Here is a 22348-nt window from a genome sequence, read left to right on the forward strand (position 1 = left end):
TAAGAGATGGAGAAGCACCTGGGCTAACCAGAGCAGAGAGCCCAGAGAGTCCATTGCATGAAAAGGGAGGGGTGGAGGTTACTAGTGATAGTCTGGAGCCAGGAAAGAGAGGCCTCTCCATTAGGACTGAAGAGGAAAAGAAAAGTGCCAAACTGCTATCTGGTGGGAAGGGAGGCAGTGGAATAAGTACTCCAACCTCCTTGTCTTTCCACCCTCTGATCTCTTGCTGGTGCCTCTCCTTGGCTGAGCTCAAAAGAAATGCAGCTGGCAAGAAAGCTTGTTAAGAGATGTGTGGAAACCGACATCCCTGAACACAGACCAGGGAAAGAGAAGTGGATCTGGGGACGTAAACAGAGTGTAGACAGGAGAGCTTCTCCAGCTCAGCCAATTAATATAGCTGCTTTGCATATATAATTGGTGCTGGTAAATGTTTGCAAAGGGAAAGGAAAACTGATTGAAGGCAGTTCATAAGCTATTGAAGACTCCTCTGTAAATGTAGATTGAAAAAAATTCTACCTGGTGGTGCCTGTGGGTCAAGGAGTAGGGTGCCGGCCCCATATGCTGGAGGTGGTGGGTTCAAACCCAGCCCCAGTCAAAAAAAAAAAAAACAAAAGAAAAAAATTCTACCTAAAAGAATAGTAGCTTAGAGACAGGGAATGTTTGAAATCACACCAAGCCCCATATGAACCATGTGTTTACCTCCGCTGGATGGGGTGATTCAAGGCAGTTAGTAAATGACTCAGCTCCAGGCTCTTCCTCAGAGACAGGGAGATAAGAATTAAAAGCTACAACATAGATTGCTTTTGAGGAGCAACTGAGGTGATATATGCAGTACAGCTGGCACAGAAAGAAACGCAAAAAAAATGTTAGCAGATGAATTCTCAGTACCAGTGGTTGAACTAGGGGCAATGTTGCCCCTCATTCCTGACCCACCCCGGGGAACATTCTGCAGTGTCAGGAAGCATTTCTGGTTGTAACAGAGTACAGCTGGCATTTAGTGGGGAGAAGCCCCGAGTCCTACTAAACAACCTGAATTGCCAGGACAGCTCCCCACAACACTGATCAAAAATGCCAGTGATGCCCAAGTTGAGTACCCTGCCCTGTACTGATGTCATCTCTGTATTTTCATCCTTGGGCTTCTGTATTTCTTGATAGTAGTTCTTAAGTTCCATGATGACTGGTCCTTTGTTCACTCTCACTAAATTTGAGAGTTTCGTCTTTCCCCTCCCATAAAACGGTGAGGGCATATATATAGCACATCAACACAGTGTGACTTAGTCCTTTCACTATTTAAAATAAGTAAATAAATAAGAACAAAAAAAGAAATTGCTCTGATATGTTGTAATCTGAGCTACAGCTACCCAGTACTAAAGCACTCTGTTAAATACATGTTATAATTTGTAAGGCAACAATACAGGGCTATTTCTAGGGGTGTTTCAAAGCACCAAGGAGCAATATATTGGAACACATAGTTGTTTCTGCATCTGTAATCTTTGATGAGGCTCTTTCCAAAAGAAACAAAAGCCACGAATGAACTTATAAAGCTAGTGTGTGTATGGTAGGTGAGTAGAATTGAACATCAAATAAGGATTGCTCTTTACATAGTTGAATGTGTTTTTCCTTACTCAGGCACTTTTCTCTCTGGCCCACTTAGGTCCACAGCTGCTGCCCCTTTACTGTTATTTTCCTTAACAAAGTTGAATTTCTGGGTTTCTCTAAGTATAAGATGATATCATTGGCAAAAAGCCTCTCTTTGCAGGCTCTTGACCTCCTCTGACTCCATTGGGTTGCCCTTTATTTCCTTCTCTTGCCTAATTGTATTGGCTAGAACTTCCAGTGCTACGTTGAATAGTAGTAATAGAGGACAACCTTGTCTGGTTCCAGTTCTAAGTGGAAAAGCTTTCAGTTTTACTCCATTTGGCTATAATATTAGCTGTGAGTTTGCTGTAGATGGCTTTGATCATTTTAGGAAATGTGCCACCTATGCCTATATTCTTCAGTGTTCTAATTAGAAAAGGATGCTGAGTTTTATTGAATGCTTTTTTCTGCATCTATTGAGAAGATCATATGGCATTTTTGCTTCTGTTGATATGGTGAATTACATTTATGGACTTGCATGTGTTAAACTAGCCTTGCATCCCTGGGATGAGATCTACCTGATCATGATGTATGATATTTTTAATGAGAAGCTATAATCTATTAGCTAGGATTTTATTGAGAATTTTTGCATCTATAGTCGTTAGTGAAATTGGTCTAAAGTTCTCCTTTTTAGTTGGGTTTTTTTCCTGGTTTTGGTATCAAGGGGATGTTTGTTTCATAGAATGTGTTGGGGAAGAGTCCCTTCATAATTTTTTGGAATAATTTATGTAGTAGTGGAATAAGCTTTCCTTTGAAGGTTTGATAGAATTCTGCTGTGAAGCCATCTGGACCAGGGCATTTTTTTTCTTGTTGGGAGATTTTTTATTGTTTCTTTGATCTCAGTGCTTGAAATTAGTCTGTTCACAAGATCTATTTCTTCTTGGTTAAGTCTAGGGAAAGGGTGTGATTCCAACTATTGATCCATTTCCTCCACGTTGTCAAATTTCTGGGCATAGAGTTTCTAGTAGTATTGAGATTTAATCTTTTGTAGCTCTGAGGCATCTGTTATTTCCCCTTTATAGTTTCTGATTCGAGGTTACTAGAGATGTTACTTTTCTGTTTCTATTTAATCTGACCAAAGGTTTATCAATTTAACATATTTTTTTTTGAAAAACCCACTTTTTGTTTTGTTAAATTTCTGAATGATTTTTTTGTTTTCAATTTCATTAATCCCTGATTTAATTTTGGTTATTTATCTGCTGGGTCCACAAATCAGTAGCCTTTGTATATGCCAATAATAGCCTAGTTGATAAGTCAATCAAGGACACAATTTCCTTCACAGTAGCTTCAAAGAAAATGAAATATCTAAGAATATACCTAACAAAAGAGGTGAAGGATCTCTATAAAGAAAAGTATGAAACCTTAAAAAAAGAAATAGCAGAAGATATTAACAAATGAAAGAACATAACCATGCTCATGGCTGGGAAGAATCAACATTGTCAAAATGTCTATACTACCCAAAGCAATCTATAGATTCAATTCAATCTCTTTAAAATACCATCATATACTCTCAAGACTTGGAAAAAATAATTCTTTATTTTGTATGGAACCAGAAAAAAAAAACAGTATATCTGCCCCGGCCCACAGGGAATTCAATGGGGACCTGGGAAACAAAGGGGTCAGTCGAATGAGGGGACAAGAGACACGAAAGAATGAGAGCAAGTCAAGAGTCTGATCAAGCTCCGAAGAGTTTATTTTTCAGCTGGACTTATAAGCACACAAACAAGGAAGTAACTAAGGGCTATTCCTAACAGGGCGGGGAGGGGGCTAGTTTCTGGAAAATTACTAGGAGAAGGACCCTAAGGCAGGGGGTGCATTTTTGAGGAGATACGCAAGGGGAAAGTACCATTGCTGTTTACGGTTGAATTCCTGAGAACAGTTTGCTCGTAAAATCAAGATAGCAAGGGGTATTCTTGTGAGATGTTTTGGCTCCCGGCATATATCCAAGGTAATTCTTAGTAATAAAAATGAAACCAGGGGCATCAGGCTGTCAGACTTTATGCTATACTACAAGGCCATAGTGATCAAAACATCATGAAATTGGCACAAAAATAGAGACATAGATATTTGGGACCAAGTACAACATCATGAGATGAAGCTAGCATCTTACAGCCACTTGATGTTTCATAAACCAAACAAGAACATACACTAGGGGAAAGAATCCCCACTCAATAAATGGTGTTGAGAGAACTGAATAACCACATGTAAAAGACTGAAACTGGATTCGCACCTTTCTCCCCTCACAAAAATTGATTAAAGATGGATAAAATATTTAAATCTAAGGCATGAAACAATAAAAATCCTTGAAGAAAATGTGGGGAAAACACTTGAAGATATTGGCCTGGGGAAAGATTTTATGAAGAAGACTTCCATGGCAATTGCAATAACAACAAAAATAAGCAAATGGGACTTAATTAAACCTAAAATCATCTGTACAGCTAAGGAGACAACAACCAAAGCAAATAGACAACCTTCAGAATGGGAAAAGATATTTGCATATTATGAATTGGACAAAAGCTTAATAACTAGGATCTACAGAGAACTTAAGTTAATCAATCAAAAAGAGCCAAAAATCCTGTATATCACTGGGCAAGAGAGATGAATAGAACCTCCTCCAGAGAAGAAAAACCAGACAAATGGCTAACAAACATGAAAAAATGCCCATCATCACTAGTCATCAGAGAAATGCAAATCAAAACCACCCTGAGATATCACCTAATCCCAGTGAGAGTGGCCAACATCACAAAATCTCTAAGTTGCAGATGCTGGCATGGATGTGGAGAGAAAAGAACACTTTTACCCTTCTGGTGGGACTGTAAACTTCCTTTTTGGAAGGTTGTATGGAGAATTCTCAAAGAACTCAAATTAGACTTCCCATTTGATCCTGCAATCCCATTAGACCTCCCATTTGATCCTGCAATCCCATTACTGCATCTACCCAGAAGAAAAAAAATGCTTTTATCATAAGGACATTTGCACTAGACTGTTTATTGTGACTCAATTTACAATTGCCAAATTGTGGAAACAACCAAATGCCCATCAAACCAGGAATGCATTAGTAAGCTGTGGTATATTCAGCCACTAAAAAAGATGGAGACTTTGCATCTTTTGTATCAACCTGGATGGAGGTGGAACACATTCCTCTTAGTAAAGCATCACAAGAATGGAGAACTAAGAATCCAATCTACTCAATTCTAATATGAAGACAATAGATGACCTAATACATGGTGGGGGGTAGGGGAATGAGGAAGTGGGGAGAGGTTAGGAGGGACAGTTGGGGGGGTCATGGTATATGACACACCTTTTGAGTGTGGGACACAATTATAAGAGGGAATTTACTTAGTAAATTAGTGTAACCTAATTCTTTGCACCCTAAATGAATCCCAAACAATGAAAAAAGTATTTGCTAATATAGTAGGAAAAAAAGGGGGGAAGTTGAAGAATGCCCTTAACCCCAAGATGGCTCAGGGTCTTTGCCATATATTTCATTTCCTCTACTCTCAAAGGAAGAGTAGTTTTCCCCACTGTCCAGTTCATTCATTACTCATTTATTAAGTATTTGTTGCTGTCCTAGGCTTAGGCAGTACAGGCATAATGGCCCCTGTCCCCATGGAGCACACAATCTCCTGGGGGACAGGGACATTCACCAATAAGCAAACAAATTAATAAGTCCTGATTTGTGACCAGGCCTGTACAAGAAGCAAGGAGCCTTATAGACAATAAAATCAGACTCCTACTTAGGCAGTGTGGTTGGTCAGACAAAGTCTCTTTGAGGTTATGACATTTCTAGTGAGGCTAGAATAAAGAGAAGAGGCTCTCCAAAGAGAAAGGTAGGGAACCAGCCCTCTAGAGAGGACCAGCATGTGCAAAGGCCCCACGGCAGGACAGAGTTGGTTGTGCTCAGGGTCAAGAAATTGGTGAATGAGGCTTCCCTGGTGAGAGAGAACCAAACCAGGAGGAGAAGAGCTGGAAGTTATTTTGAAAGCATCAGGGAAATAGGAAGATTTCAAAGCCTGGCAGAGACTTAATATTTGTTAACATCTAGTTGCCTTTTCTTTGGTCCAGGGGCACTTTATACACAGTGACTCACTTATCTCACAAGGTGGATGTGAGTTTCAGAACTATTTTATCTACTTCTACAGATAGGAAAATGGAGGTTTTGAAACCCAAGGTCAGGGTTTCTCAATCTCACCACTATTGACATGTGGAACAATGGCTGTCATGTTGACAGTGAGTTGTTTAGCAGCAACACAGCCCTCTAGTCACTAGATGCCAGCAGCAAACTCCTCCTTTCTCTAAAGTGACAACTAAAAACATGTCCAAATTTTGCCAAATATCCCTTGGGAGCAGACAAGCAAAATGCTCGCTGGTTGAGAACTCCTGCTGTAGAGAAAGAAAAAAAAATGAAAGCATGTCTGATCCCATCGTCTAGTAATGTCCCTATATTGATGCCTTACGGCCCCTGTCTAAGCTTTCTGCGTTTGCAAAGACCAACTGCCTCAGAGCAATGGTTCTCTTCTTCCCAAACTGGTAGATACTTGACTCTGTGGGCCATGCCACTCAATAAATCACCCAGAAAGTGCAGTAATGTGGAGTTGCATGGCCCAGCATTCCTGAGCATTGAAACAGATCTTGAAGGCAGAAGAGGGGAGGTGTGCCAAGAGGAGGGAGAACACAGACAAGTCCAGCATTCTCTGCCTCATCGCCCTTCCACTCCTGAGTGTTCTTCCTGCTTGTCTCAGAAGCCCACTCAATGGTACCATGTGACCCTGAAGCAGTGCTATCTCTCAGTCTGAGAATTAGTGACTCTGAAATGCTGATGATAACGTGGTTTGGAGACACAGAAGAGTGCCTCCTTTCCTTAGATCAGCCCTCCAGACCACACCAGAGAACAGGAAGAAAGAAGGATGGGGCCCACTTGCTTAGAGATCCTGGAAGAGATGGTGCACCATAGTAAACTAGCTTCAGAGTCTTGATTTAAAAAAGTGTGACTGTCTAGCATTGTGAGTGTCCATCTAATGTCCCATCAGTGCTTGTTTATACGTTTGATTAATTTAACACTTGGGATGTCAAAGGTGTGTTGTGAGCCCTCTTCACTTCAAAACCATTTCTCTCACTCAAGGTCTTCAAATCCACCACCATCAAAATCCATTGGCCAAAGATTCACTGACTCATTCAAAAGTGAGGGTCTTTCACTTTGAAGAGAAAGATTCAACATATTTGTTAGGGGAATTAAAAGGGTTTGATGTAGTCTTGGAGTTGGGTGAACATGAAGGCTGGTCAGACGTTTAAAGAATGAGTAGAAGTGAATTAGGGAAGAAAAATGGGAACAGGAAAAGCATTCTAGGCAGGAAGCATGGCAGGTGCAAAGAACCAGCACACGAGCTGGCTTTGTAAATGCAGAATTTTTTAGACAGTATCTCAAGCCCAAGAGAATGTGTTTTACAGGTATGTAGGTCTGTGTGTGTGTGTGTACACGTGTGTGATTGTTTTAATTTGGCATCACTGGGTGCTGTCCATGTTGCATAATATCGGGGTAGTCAAAATTTGGCTTGACATGTGTCCTGTGGTGTGATCATGTTTAATTTCCACTAATACATATTACTTGCTTACACACAATGGGCTTTGCTGTGTAGATCAGCTTTGAAAGGCAAATTTGCTAATCCGAATTTTTGACTTTATAAAGACCTCACTGGATAGAAATCACAAAACTATATATATAAAACTATATATATATATATATATTTTTTTTTTTTTTTGTAAAGACAGAGTTTCACTTTATCCCCCCACGGTAGAGTGCTGTGGTGTCATAGCTCACAGCAACCTCCAACTCCTGGACTTAGCCAATTCCCTTGCCTCAGCCTCCCAAGTAGCTGTGACTACAGGCATTGCCACAACGCCCGGCTATTTTTTTGTTGCAGTTTGGCAGGAGCCGGTTTGAACCTGCCAACCTCGGTATATGGTGCCGGCGCCCTACCCACTGAGCTACAGGTGCTGCCCACAAAACAATATTTTAACATAGAAAAGTAAGATGAAAGATTGACGTCTGCAGGATTGTTTCCAATAAAATAAATATCATAAAGACCAAAAATATGGGATTCAGGAACATCTAGATAAGATTGATGATTAAAACTTTGGAAAGAAAGTGACCTTGTAGAAAGAACATGAATTTTCAGGTCAGAACTACCCAGAGTCAAATCTCAGCTTCACCTCTTATGGGGCCTCAAATTGGCTTCATTTTCCTGGGCCTCTTGTATCTGTAAAATGGAGTAATGACAGCTACTTCACAGGATCCATATGAAGAGTAGAGATGACTTATGAATAATACCTGGTACATGATTGCTGCAAAACACAGCTACCATCATTATGATTTTTTTTTTTTTTTTTTGAGACAGAATCTCACTATGTCACCATCAGTAGACTGCCGTGGCATCACAGCTCACAGCAACCTCAAACTCTTGGGCTTAAGCAATTCTCCTGACTCCATCTCCCAAGTAGCTGGGACTACAGGCACCCGCCACAACATCCAGCTATTTTTGCGTTGCAGTTGTTATTGCTGTTTAGCTGGCCTGGGCTGGGTTCGAACCCACCAGCCTCAGTGCATGTGGCCAGGCCATAACCACTGTGCTCTGGGCGCCAAGCCCATCATTATTATTAATATTATGAAATTGGAACTGCTGGATTTTTAACACTGAGCCACAGCTTTCATTCAGAGCTTCTCGGTGGCCACAGCAAAAGAAGAAAGTTACATGATTGATATTGTTCATGTACAAAAATAAAGAAATGCCTCAAGGCAAGATAAGGTCATCTGGGAATTTAGGCATCAAAGAAATATTTGGTCCAGGTCTTCACTGAGGGCTCACTGAAAAATAAAAGAGACAATATCTTCAACATCATCCCGGTGGCAAATAAATACAAGTTCTTTGTGCTTGTTTCCTTTTTAATCTTTCAGAGTAAGCCAAAGTCATAATGCCAAAGAGTGGTTGTGAGGCAGAACTTTCTTCTTTTCTTTCTTTTTTTTTTTTTTCTCACAGTTTTGGCTGGGGCCAGGCTTTAACCCGCCACGCCAGGTATATGGGGCCAGTGCCCTACTCCTTGAGCCACAGGCACTGCCCAGGAACTTTTTTCTAATTCAGCCTTACATCTGCCAAAAAAAAAAATCCTTGCATCAATAGCATTTACTACAAAGATCATCTGTTTGTTCTTTTCTTATTTCATAGGCACACATAATGCCTGTTCCTGAGGCATTGTCTTTGTTAAACCCCTCAATAACTCTTTACAGTTTGTAGTATAATTCCCATTTCACAGATGAAAAAACTGGGGCTCACATTCCTAAGTTAGTCATAAAGCTAGTGAGTGATGAAACCAGTGCTTAAACCAAGATCTATTTAACTCCTGTGACTCTGTCCTCACTGTCACCCCCAGACTGCCATCGTAACAAAGGATGCTTCCCTGAAGAGAAAAAAAGGAGACTTGTGTAAAATTAAAAAGAAGGAAAATTAAATTGGGGGTTCTAGGTACAAAATTATTTTATTACTAAGACATCAAGGAAGACCATTTTTGTAAATGAGTTTTCTGGGAGAGATGTTTTAATCATTTTTGTTGTCATTTTGGTTTATTCCAAACCATTTAACTAAAATGACATAGATAAAAAGCATATTAAGAAACACATTTAACAAAATCATGACAGTATTATATATACATATATATATATACCCAAATTGCATGGGTGGCTCTGATTTTGAATTCTGTGCATTCAAAACTAGTGGAAATGGACATGTTTCTATTAAGAAGAATAATTCAAATCTGTAATTTATAACATGTAATTCTATAGTTAATCAATTAGATTAACTCATATCCAGTAAACACACCCACAGTTAACTGACATTTAAAATGTGTTCCTTGTCAATTTAATTTTCATTTTTCTACATGATTCTGAGAGTATTAATAGGTTAGTCATAGTCCACGTATTAAAGTCAAAGAATTAGTGTCTTCAAAGGGAATGGTGCCTCTGAATTAAACAAGAAGTTTCACTTGCAATAAAGACCTTAATTGTTGTTTTCAACATTTTCTTCACCCAAGTTGATGATGATGATCATCATCGAAAACTGTGAAAAGTCTAAGATTTTGCTTTGCTTATGAACTGACAAGTTAGGTTTCCAGAGCTTCCTAGATGCTAGCAGATGACACAAAACTCCTAGAAAGTGAAAAAGGACTGTCCTCGTCACAGCACAGCAGAGGGCACATGTTCCCCACATCCCATGGGGTGCCCTGGAGGAGCCCAAACAGGCACTGCATTTGCAGTGGGTCTGTGTCACAGCTTAGGAATCCTGACCCTCAGAATGCCCAGACTGATGGCAATGACATGCTGATCAAACCTGCCCAGTCTTTGTCCTGGAAGGAAATATTATCTCTATTAGCCTGATCAGGACACAAATCTTCCCTCCAGAAAAATCCTACCTCTGTCTTGCAAGACAGACACATAAACATCTTTGAAAGAATAAGCAAGAACAAAAGCTGTCACAAGGAGTCTACATCATGGAGAATCACTTTCCAACAATGATGGTGGTGGTGGTAGCTAACAATTATTAAGCTCCCATTTCCCAGAAATTAGCCAGGCCCTTTACATGCATCATTTCATTCAATCTCATCACAACCCTAGAAGTATATAGTATTATCTATATTTACACATAAACATAGTTGAGACTCAATAAGCAACTTCCCCAGGGTCACATACACAGAAAATGGAAGAACCAACACTTGAGTGTGGGTCTCTTTGACTCTAGAATCTGTGCCCTTCATCCTAATATTATCTTGCTCCTTCACAAAATATATTTAGGCCTGAATTTGTTCCATAGAGGGAACAAGTCATTATTTAAAAATAGAAATGTAGATCTGTGAGGTTTTAATTTTTTTTACCAAGATAACAAATAGGTGAACTTGTTAAGAGAGCAGATGACAGATCACAGATTTGAGTGCAGGAAATCCACCTCCAGAGCCTAGAACGCTTCACTTCCAGGCTATGTGGCCAACTCTGTGTGGCTGACCCTTCAGTTACAAAAGCCAGAATCTAGAGTCAGCTCTGGACAACTAGCCCCCTTACTTGGTTCTTTGCCCTTCTATTTAAGAAATGCACAAATCCTCAGAGCACCCAGATCTGTGAAGAGCTACTCTTCTCCTGCAGAATGTGGGCAACTTAGATACGTGTTACCCACATGTTCTGTCAGAGGAGGATCATCACAACAGGTGCTGGAAAATGACCATCAGTTCAAGCTTGGATAAGCAGTTCCATAGGGTCACACCAGGAGCGGCTAATGAAGTTAATGCCAAAATATCTGCTGATATCTAGAAAGACTCATGGCAGTGGGTTCCCCCTCAGTACCTGCAGGCTTCTAATACTTTCTGAGACAGTGCAGGTCCTTCCTTCCTTCATTCATTCAACAAATTCCTAATGAATGTCTGCTGTGTGTGAGATCCTTGTTCCTAATCTAGTGTAATACTGACAAGCAGGCCTGTTATTAGGATATAAAGTGGTTATAAAGTATTTCTGCAAGTCAGTTAAGTTGAATCAGAAATGGTTTCCAATCAGAGTGAAATCATCTCTTGGTTTAAGCAAATGATACCAGTATTGTTTTTAAAAAGCTGTGATTATGCCCATGCCTAGAGTCTTTCTGCGATAGGCCTTCTCCAGAAAAATTTTTCATGTCTTTTTAACACATCATTGGTCTTCTTATATAACTTCTCTTTTTTTAATTTATTTATTTTTATTGTTAAATCATACCTGTGTACATTAGTGCAATCAAGGGGTATAATGTGCAGGTTTCATATACAATCTGAAATATTCTCATCAAACTGTTCAACGTAGCCTTCATGGCATTTTCTTAGTTACTGTATGTAGGCATTTGTATTCTGCATTTAGTAAGTTTCACCTGTACCCATTCTAAGATGCACCATAGGTGTGGCCCCACCCAATACCCTAACTCCACCAATACCTCCCCCCTCCCTTCCCCTTCCTTGGCTCTTTCCCCATAGTCTTGTGCTATAGTTGGGTTATAGCCTTCATGTGAAAGCTATAATTTAGCTTCATACTAGAGCTGAGTACATTGGATACTTTTTCTTCCATTCCTGAGATACTTTGCTAAGAAGAATATCTTCCAGCTCCATCCATGTAAACATGAAAGAGGTAAAGTCTCCATCTTTCTTTAAGACTGCATAATATTCCATGGTATATATGTACCACAATTTGCTAGTCCATTCGTGGGTTGATGGACACCTGGGCTTCTTCCATGACTTAGCAATTATGAATTGGGCTGAAATAAACATTCTGGTACAAATATCTTTGTTATATTGTGACTTTTGGTCTTCTGGGTATAAACCTAGTAAAGGAATTATAGGATCGAATGGCAGGTCTATTTTTAGGTCTCTAAGTATTATCCAAACATCCTTCCAGAAGGAATGTATTAGTGTGCATTCCCACCAGCAGTGTAGAAGTGTGCCCTTTTCTCCACATCCATGCCAACATCTCTGGTTTTGGGATTTTGTTATGTGGTCTACTCTTACTGGGGTTAGGTGATATCTCAAAGTAGTTTTGATTTGCATATCTCTGATGATTAAGGATGATGAGCTTTTTTTCATGTGTCTGTAGATTGTGCATCTGTCTTCTTTAGAGAAGTTTCTCTTCAAGTCCCTTGCCCACCCTGAGATGGGGTCACATGTTCTTTTCTTGCTAATACGTTTGAATTCTCTGTGGATTCTGGTTATTAGACCTTTATCGGAGGTATAATCTGCAAATATTTTCTACCATTCTGAGGGCTGTCTGCTTGTTTTACTTACAATGTTCTTGGCTGTGCAGAAGCTTGTTAGTTTGATCAGGTCCCAGTATTGTATTTTTGATACTGCTTCAATTGCCTGGGGAGTCCTCCTCATAAAATATTCCCCCAGGCTGATTCCTTCAAGGGTTTTCCCTGTACTTTCTTCAAGTATTTTTATAGTTTCATGTCTTAAGTTTGAATCTTTTATCCAGTAAGAGTCTATCTTAGTTAATGGTGAAAGGTGTGGGTCCAGTTTCAATCTTCTACAGGTTGTCAGCCAGTTTACCCAGCACCATTTGTGAAATAGGGAATCTTTTCCCCACTGGATGTTTTTAATTGGCTTGTCAAAGATCAAATAATGGTAAGTAGCTGGATTCATCTCTTGGTTCTCTATTCTGTTCCAGACATCTACTTCTCTGCTTTTGTGCCAGTACCATTCTGTTTTGATCACTATCGATTTATAGTATAGTCTCAGGTCTGGTAGCATGATTTCTCCTGCTTTGTTTTTATTGCTGAGTAATGTTTTGGCTATTCGAGGTTTTTTCTGATTCCATATAAAACAAAGTATTATTTTTTCAAGATCTTTAAAATATGACAATGGAGCTTTAATAGGGATTGCATTAAAATTATATATTGCTTTGGGTAGTATGGACATTTTAACAATGTTGATTCTTCCCAGCATGAGCATGGTATGTTTTTCCATCTATTAACATCTTCAGCTATTTCTTTTCTTAAAGTTTCATAGTTCTCTTTGTAGAGATCTCCAGCATGACTCAACACGAATAAGACATCCCCCAGACACATCATAATCAATTTCACTAAAGTTAATATAAAGGAGAAAATTCTGAAAGCTGCCAGACGAAAGAAAACCATTACCTACAAGGGGAAGAATATTAGAATAACTGCAGATCTCTCTGCTGAAACCTTTCAAGCTAGAAGAGGATGATCATCGACTTTTAATCTCCTAAAACAAAATAACTTTCAACCCAGGATCCTATACCAGCTAAACTGAGTTTCATTTATGATGGAGAAATTAAAAACTTCAATGACATTCACATGTTGAAGAAATTTGCCACAACTAAACCAGCTTTCCAGGATATTCTCAGACTTATCCTCCATAAATACCAGTGTAATCCTCCACCACAAAAGTAAACTCACCCAGAAAATTTTGATCAAATTCTAACTTCCACAGTCACAAAAGGATTAAAAATGTCCACTGGACTCTCAAAGGACTTATCAATATTCTCAATTAATGTGAATGGTTTAAACTGTCCTCTAAAGAGGCACAGGTTGGCTGACTGGATACAGAAACTCAAGTAAGATATCTGCTGCATACAAGAATCTCATCTTACATTAAAAGACAAATATAGACTCAAGGTGAAGGGATGGTCATCTATACTCCAGGCAAATGGAAAGCAGAAAAAAGCAGGCATTGCAATCCTGTTCGCAGATGCAATAGGCTTTAAACCAACCAAAATAATTAAGGATAAGAATGGACACTTCATATTTGTTAAAGGTAATACTCAATATGATGAGATCTCTATTATTAATATTTATGCACCCAACCTCAACGCACCTCAATTTATAAGAGAAACTCTAACAGACATGAGCAACTTGATTTCCTCCACTTCCATAGTCGTTGGAGATTTTAACACCCCTTTAGCAGTGCTGGATAGATCCTCCAAAAAGAAGCTAAGCAAAGAAATCTTAGATTTAAACTCAACCATTCAACATCTGGACTTAACAGACATCTACAGAACATTTCATCCCAACAAAACTGAGTACACATTCTTCTCATCAGCCCACGGAACATACTCCAAAATCGACCACATCCTAGGCCACAAATCTAACCTCAGCAAATTTAAAAAAATATAACTTCTTTAACTTCTTCATGGACTTCATCATTCTTTTTTTTTGACAAAGTGCAAATGTCTGCCTCTCAGGAGCTTAAGATAGGAGGCTATTAATTTGCTTCTAGGAAAATCCAAATAAGCCAGGCAAGGTAGCACACACCTGTAGTACCAGCTACTCAGAAAGCTGAGGCAGAAGGATTGCTATAGCCCAGGATAAGGCTGCAGTGAACTCTGATTGCACATGTGAGTAGCGGCTGCACTCCAGCCTAGGCAATGTAGCAAGACCCTGTCTTAGAAGAAAACAAACCAAATAACTGAATACCTTCCCTGAAGATGTCATTCTCCCAAATAAAATCTTTAATAGCTCTTATTCCTTTTAGGATCAAGTTCAAGTTTCAGTAAGTGGTTCAAGACCATCCATGATCTAGCCTACTCTCTCTCTTCTTCACACTTAACCACATGATCTTTAACCAGGAGAGTGTCTATTGCTAACTTATTTAATTATCACAACAACATATTTGGTTGGTACAACTGTTATCTCTATTCTACATATGTGAAAACTTTAGAGCAGTGATTCTCAACCTTCCTAATGCCACAGCCCTTTAATACAGTGCCTGTGGGTTGCGACCCACACGTTGAGAACCCCTGCTTTGGAGGTTTATGTAGCTTGGCTAGGTCTCATAGTTAGTTGATAGGTCCTCAGTCTTGCCAGTCTTCTGGTCTCTAGGACAACCCAGAGTGTTCCATAGACCTCAATAAGAAATTGGATGATATTTGGAGCTCTTGCTCTTCAAGGGGTTTCCTTGGTGTCATATACAATTTATAATAACAATTTCAAGGAACAAAATCATCAAACTTAGAGTTTCCCACCATGATGATTTCTGTAACCCTTTGTCCCAACTTCTTTACTTAATTATCCCTCATTCATCCTTCAGAAATCAGCCCCTCTTTCATATCTCACAAGAAGTTTTCCCCTACTAGCCACATTTGACTAACAGTCCCTCTGTGTATCACAATACCAGTGGCAGACAGAACATTCTACTGTTCATACTTGAAATCATCTTTCTATATCTTTCTATCCCTATCTGCCCCAATAGCCTAAAAGTACCACAGGGACCAGAATATGTTTAATTCCTGTTTTGTGTCCCAATGTCCCAGGCACTCAGTAAATATCTGTTGAATGAATGAGCAAGGGCCTATCAGGAAGAACCTGAAATAGCAAGTCAATGAAGTAGGACAGACTTCAACAATACAAGTCCAGGGAAAAGCCTGAGGAATACAGCTAATGTAAATGAGGGGCAAACTTATAATGTGTTGATTTAATGTTTATTGAGCATGATATGGTTAAGACGGAGGGACAGTGCTGAATAAGATAAACAAGCACTATCTCATAGGGGTTTACCTATGGCATATGCTTAACAGGATTTTTAGAAAATACTGTCTAGGCACAGTGGCTCAAGCCTGTCATCCTAGCACTCTGGGAGGCTGAGACAGGAGAATCACTTGAGATCAGGAGTTTGAGACCAGCCTGAGCAAGAGTGAGACTTTGTCTCTACTAAAAATAGAAAAAAAAAATAGCTGATGTGGTGATGCGTGTCTGTAGTCCCCGCTACTTGGGAAGCTGAGGCAAGAGGATCACTTGAGCCCAGGAGTTTTTGGTTGCTGTGAGCTGTGATGATGCCACTACACCCTATCCTGGGCAACAGAGTGAGATTCTGTCTCCAGAAAAAAAAAACAAAAAGCAAGAGCTGTGAGGAAATAGATAAGGTGAAGCTGATGAAAGTGTTGTAAGGGAAGAGATTTATAATTCCTGTATGGTCAGAGCAGACCCCTTTGAGAAGGTGATTTTGAAGATGGTACCAGAAGGGTGAGGGAGCTAGGTTTGCCAAGAGCTTACTGGGAGCATTCTAGTTGTGCAAAGGCTCTCAGTCAGGACAAAGCTCAAGACTTTGAGGAAGAGAAGAAGTTCTTTTAGTTTGTAGAAATCTTCAATTCTCCAGCTATCTTCTCTCAAGAAAGGAGAACCCAAGTTCAGTGGGAAGATTGTCATTAAATGGAAGGGTGGCTTGTGGGTGGCTCTAAGAAAAGAAGGACTCAGCGGTGGAGAGAAAAGCCCCCCAGGCACCTCGGAGGCTCTGGAAAGAGATGCTGAGATGAAGCAGAATCTCACAGGATTACTGGATTACTGGCTTTACATTCCATAAACTGACATGAAAAAGAAGGGACAGATTTGATTTGGGGAAATTCTTTTTTTTTTTTTTTTTTGAGATATAGTCTCATTGTCTCATTATGTTGCCCTTGGTAGAATGCTGTGGCCACACAGCTCACAGCCAACCTCAAACTCTTGAGCTCAAGTGATTCTCTTGCCTCAGCCTCCCAAGTAGCTGGGACTACAGGTGCCCGCCACAATGCCCAGCTATTTTCTTGTTGCAGTTGTCATGTTTGTTTAGCAGGCCTGGGCCTCGGTGCCTATGGCTGGTGCTGTAACCACTGTGCTATGGGCACTGAGCCTGATTTGGGGAAATTCTTTACCTAAAATACTGAGAACGGAGTATTAAAGAAGAAAGCCTCCTGCATTTTTACTACTTTGCCCCATCTTGTGAACATGAATCATGAATCTCAGATTTTCTAGCCCACAAAAATGAATCAGTAAGTCCCTCCCTTCCCTAGAAAAGGACAGAGGCAGAATGAGGGATATGAGCAATGGTTTTTGCTATATTTTTCATTAATCTATCATAAATACAATAATAATACTAACTAATATCGATGGTCACTTACTAAATGCTCATGACCTTACCAAACACCTCCTAGCAGAAGGGTTAGCACAGGGGCTCTGGCGTCAGTCCTCCTGAGTTTAAATACTACCGCCTACATTTACCAGCTGTGTAGTTTTCTTCCACGTCATGAAATGTGAGTGCCTTTATTTCCTCACCTGTGCAACACAGGTGAGGGGGAAATTGCAGTGCCTGTCCTCTGAGCCACTGTGAGAAGTAATGAGGGAACATACGACAAGTGCTTAAATAGCACTTCATACACCCTGATGTAAATGCAAGCTTCTTCTGCTAACTTATTTAATTATCACAACCACCATATCTCATATAGTTGAATACCTATATGAATATCTCATATAGTTGGTACCTATTCTGCATATGAGAAAACTTTAGAGATTTATGTAGCTTGCCTGGTCTCGTAGTTAGTGGGTCTTTAGTCTTGCCAGTCTTCTGTTCTCCCCAGCGTGTTCCACAGCCCCCATAACAAACTGGGTGTTATTTGGAGACCTGCTCTTCAAAGGCTTTTCCACGGTGTTATCTACAATTTATAATAGTTTCGAGGAACCAAATCGTCAAACACATATGCACCCACACATCCCATGCTCAGGATGGTTTCAATTTTTAAAAATTTCCTCTGAAAATTAGAAGTCCACAAACACAAGCTAATGAAATTCTCTAAAAACCAGATGAATTACCTCCGAAAATAACTGTAGCCCTAATCAATGCAAGAGAACCATGTTTTCTGCAGTTGGGGTTAGGGTGAGTCAGGGGAAAGGACCCCTGATTTTGGTGTAGTCATTTTTCTAGCCATGGTTTATGTTGAAAGGCTCACATTCTGGGTTATCAGTGATGCTGAAAAATGAGAAATGATGTTTAATGGAATGGTCTGCACGTCATAGCCCAAATGATGAGTTTATTCCTCCAATTTCTCCCACAATTTTTAATTCACTTTGTGGGTCAATTTGGTCACCAAAAAACATAGACTGGTTCTGTGTAATTCAGTCTGTGCTGGATTCCTTCCAAGAAGACTCGGTTACAGAGCATATGAAAAGGACCCTGCTTCAAATAAATGGTGATGACACAGTCTACGCCATATTAAATTGTGTCCATTATGTTTCACAAGCATTTTAAATGCTGTTGTCACTTGTCATTTACAAGTTCTTGCAACATTTGGTCTGAAAGCTGAGCAAAGTTGGGGCAGAACTAATTTGAAAAAAAAAGAAAACACTTCTTAGGTGGATAACCTTTATGCAGGTATTTTTTTATTGTTTTTTGTTTTTAGCCCATCAGCTATTGAGGTAGGTTTTTGGTTGTTTTTTGTTTTTGTTTTGTTTGTCTTGTTTTTGTTTTGAGGTACATGCATGTTTTTATTTATTCACCTCTGGTGTCCTTTTAGCTTATATTTACTGAACTACCTGACACTTTGCTGAGTACTTTAAATGAAGCAGCTTTACACAATTCTGTGGGTTGATATTACTATTATTCCCATTTTACAGCTGAGGAGACTAAAGTAAAAGAAAGTTAAAAAATTTGCTAGTAGGTGGCAGACTGAGTTTCCAATCCAGGTAGTCTAGCTCCAGAATCCATGTTTAAACTGCTATGATAGCCTACCTCCCAGAACTATGTTATCCATGAACATTTTTTATATAAATAAATTATCATGTGAGCTTTAATTAGGAGAACAATACACAGCTCCTGTGGTAGAGGACATGACTTTTAAAAATTAAATATTAGCCTCAAAAGTTGATTATATTGTATTTAATGAAGAATGTGTCCATGATCTTTCTCTTCCAACACCGACATTGGTAAAGAGTGATGTTCCCTGAGAATGGACTGTGTGAGATTCAGCGTCATCTCAGCCTGGACTGTAGTTTATACCCCTATCTTCTACAAGAGTCCATGTGAACAACTGGCCTCAGAGTGAGAATCTCCTACAGCTTCACTGTGAGAGCTTTGGTAGTAAGACAGCAGCAAGGATGACTTCAGTGGACGCTGCTATGTGCCGGGTGCATGCTCAGTATTTAATGTATATTATTTCACTTAATCTTCACAAATTGTTTCTGTTTAAAGATGGGGAAACAAGAGGTAGATTAGCTTGCTTAAGGTAACACATTTAGGAAAAAAAGTATTGCCAGGGCAGGTTTTTGGTTTTTTTTTTTTTAGATTTCAGATTAATATGAGGGTATAAGCATGTCAGGGACCCAGAAAAAAGGGGCAGAACTGGAACTTTAACCAAGGCATCCCCACTTCAAAGTATCCAGCCACTTCATGATAATCATGCAAAAGGTACTGGTGATAGTAATGACCACGATGCTGATGGAAGTTTGCAGAACATGAGTGCTTTTATTGGTTAGGGCAGGCGTCCTCAAACTTTTTAAACAGGGGGCCAATTCACTGTCCCTCAGACCGTTGGAGGGCCAGACTATAATTTTTAAAAAAAAAATTATGTTGTAACTGGGTTATAGCTTTCATGTGAGAGCCCCAAATTAGTTTCATAGTAGGGCTGAGTACATTGGGTACTTTTTCTTCCATTCCTGAGATACTTTACTAAGAAGAATATGTTCCAGCTCCATCCATGTAAACATGAAAGAGGTAAAGTCTCCATCTTTCTTTAAGGTTGCATAGTATTCCATGGTATACATGTACCACAATTTATTAATCCATTCGTGGATCGATGGGCACTTGGGCTTTTTCCATGACTTAGCTATTATGAATTGGGCTGCAATAAACATTCTGGTACAAATATCTTTGTTATGTTGTGATTTTTGGTCTTCTGGGTATATGCCCAGCAGAGGAATTACAGGATTGAATGGCAGATCTATTTTTAGATCTCTGAGTGTTCTCCATATATCTTTCCAAAAGGAATGTATTAATTTGCAGTGGGAAAGGGGGGGGTGGGTAGAGGGAGGGGGATCGGTGGGATCACACCTGTGGTGCATCTTACAGGGGTATTTGCGAAACTTGGTAAATGTAGAATGTAAAGGTTTTGGCACAGTAACTGAGATAACGCTGGAAAGGCTATGTTAACCACTGTGATAAAAATGTGTCAAATGGTCTATGAAGCGAGTGTATGATGCCCCATGATCATATCAATGTATACAGTTATGATTTAATAAAAAAAAAAGTTTACCTAAAAAAAAAATTATGAACAAATTCCTGTGCACACTGCACATATCTTATTTTGAAGTAAAAACCAAAACAGGAAAAAATACAATCACACCACCTCATGTGGCCTGCGGGCTGCAGTTTGAGGACCCCTGGTTAGGCAGTATACATTTATGCACATTATCTCATTTAATTCTCACACCTATCATGTACACAGATGCTGCTATTCTCAGAAGTTGAGTTTATCAAACACATGAAAAAAATGTTCATCATCCTTAATCATGAGAGAAATTGAAATCAAAACCACCCTGAGACATCATCTAACCAGTGAGAATAGTACACATCACAAAGTCCGAATGCTATAGATGCTGGCATGCATGTGGAGAGAAGGGAACACATTTAGACTGTTGGTGGGACTGCAAACTAATGCAGCCTCTTTGGAACGAAGTATGGAGAATCCTCAAAGAACTCAAATTAGACCACCAATTTGATCCTATAATCCCATTACTAGGCATCTACCCAGAAGAAAAAGAAATTATTATAAGGACATATGCACTAGATTGTTTATCACAGCTCAATTTACAATCACCAAGATGTGGAAACAACCTAAATACCCATCAACCCAGGAATGGATTAACAGACTGTGGTGTATGTCTATCATGAAATACTATTCAGCCATAAAAAGATGGAGTTGTTAGATATTTTGGTTATATGACTTTGAACACATGACTCAGTCTCCCTAAGTCTTGGAATGACTTGGTCTCCCTAAATATTAACCTGGATGCAGTTGAAACACATTCTTCTTAGTAAAGTATCATAAGAATGAAAAAGCAAGTATCCGATGTACTCAATACTAATATGAAGCCAGTAGATGATCTAATACATGCCCACAGAAGGGAAAAACTCAATTCAATTAAAGTTGTGGGGAGGAAGGAAAAGGGATCAGTGTGCTCCCATTTAATGGGCACAATATAAGAGTATACGGCCTCTTGGGTGCACGACACAACTACAAGAGGGATTCTACCTAACAAATGCAAATATTGTGACATAGTTATTTGTACCCTCACATTAACCTGAAATTGAAAAAAAAAATAAAGTTGAGCTTCTTTTCCAGCATTGCATGGCTGGGAACTGCAGAGAAGTGAGCAGAAACCAGTTCCATATGATACCAAAAATGATGCTTTTAGCAACTACAATCTGCCCAATAAGACCAATGAGTCAGAAACCAGGCCCAGCTTTCAGTAGAAGTTATGGAGAATATTTTTTGTGATCAATGAATGAAATGTCTGTGAAATCACCAGCATTGACTATGTAGCTGGATCGATATTCGAATATCAACTGTTTTCTATTAGCAGTCCTATCTGAGATCAGATACATTCCCTGAGCACCTAGCCTTTTAAATTTGAATTTAAATTTGAAGTTCAGTGGAGTTTATTTTTAAAGTCTTCTTGGAAAAATATCTGTATAAAACCCTGCTTTCCTTTGTAAGGAGAGATTTATTTTGCCTGTATTCATTAGTTCTCTGGTTGACTACACATAAGGAAAAAGCCAACACAATTATAAGAGGGACTTTACATAACAAATGCAAGCAGAATGAATCACCAACAATAAAAAAGGAACATGCCAGAAGATTATTCAAATAAAAGAGTTATCTAATTGAAAGTACACTAATAACCCAGTTATTTAGGAAAGACTCTGTCTTCAGGAAATCTCTGACAATAAGTAATGCCCCTTCAAATCTGAAGCTAAAACAGGGACTAGAGCACATAAGGAAGGGCTATGCAAAGTTTTAAAATACAGCTCTGTGGGTCCCCCAGTCATTTTGGTAAGTCAGCGTAACACATGGATTGACAGCATGGATCTTAGTTAACATTGTAAAGTGAGTAACTTCCCTTGACTTACTGACTTCCTAGGTTTCCCCATAATAAATTGGGTGCTTATTTCAATGTTTTTTGTGGGTTAATGTGAGGGCACATATGGTTAGATTACGTTATTTGAGTTTGTAAGGTAAAGTTCAAAGTCTGAGATATAGTTGAGTCCTTCACCCAGGAAGTGTGCCATATACCCCTACATCATACCCGATAGGTGGAAACTATTAAAGCCCCCTCCCACCTCCCCTTTTCTTGAATCTGTTGTGTTTTTCTCTCATGTGGGCCTATAGTTGTTGATC

At 39.4% G+C, this 22348-nt stretch overlaps 1 protein-coding gene across 13 annotated transcripts in view; it reads left to right on the plus strand.

Moving 5' to 3' along the window:
* Positions 1–22348, plus strand: part of CADPS (calcium dependent secretion activator) — a 499139-nt gene that overhangs the window by 65020 nt on the left and 411771 nt on the right. The window lies entirely within an intron of this gene.

Source organism: Nycticebus coucang, chromosome 8 (assembly GCF_027406575.1).
Source record: "Nycticebus coucang isolate mNycCou1 chromosome 8, mNycCou1.pri, whole genome shotgun sequence".
Classification (NCBI taxonomy): domain Eukaryota; kingdom Metazoa; phylum Chordata; class Mammalia; order Primates; family Lorisidae; genus Nycticebus; species Nycticebus coucang.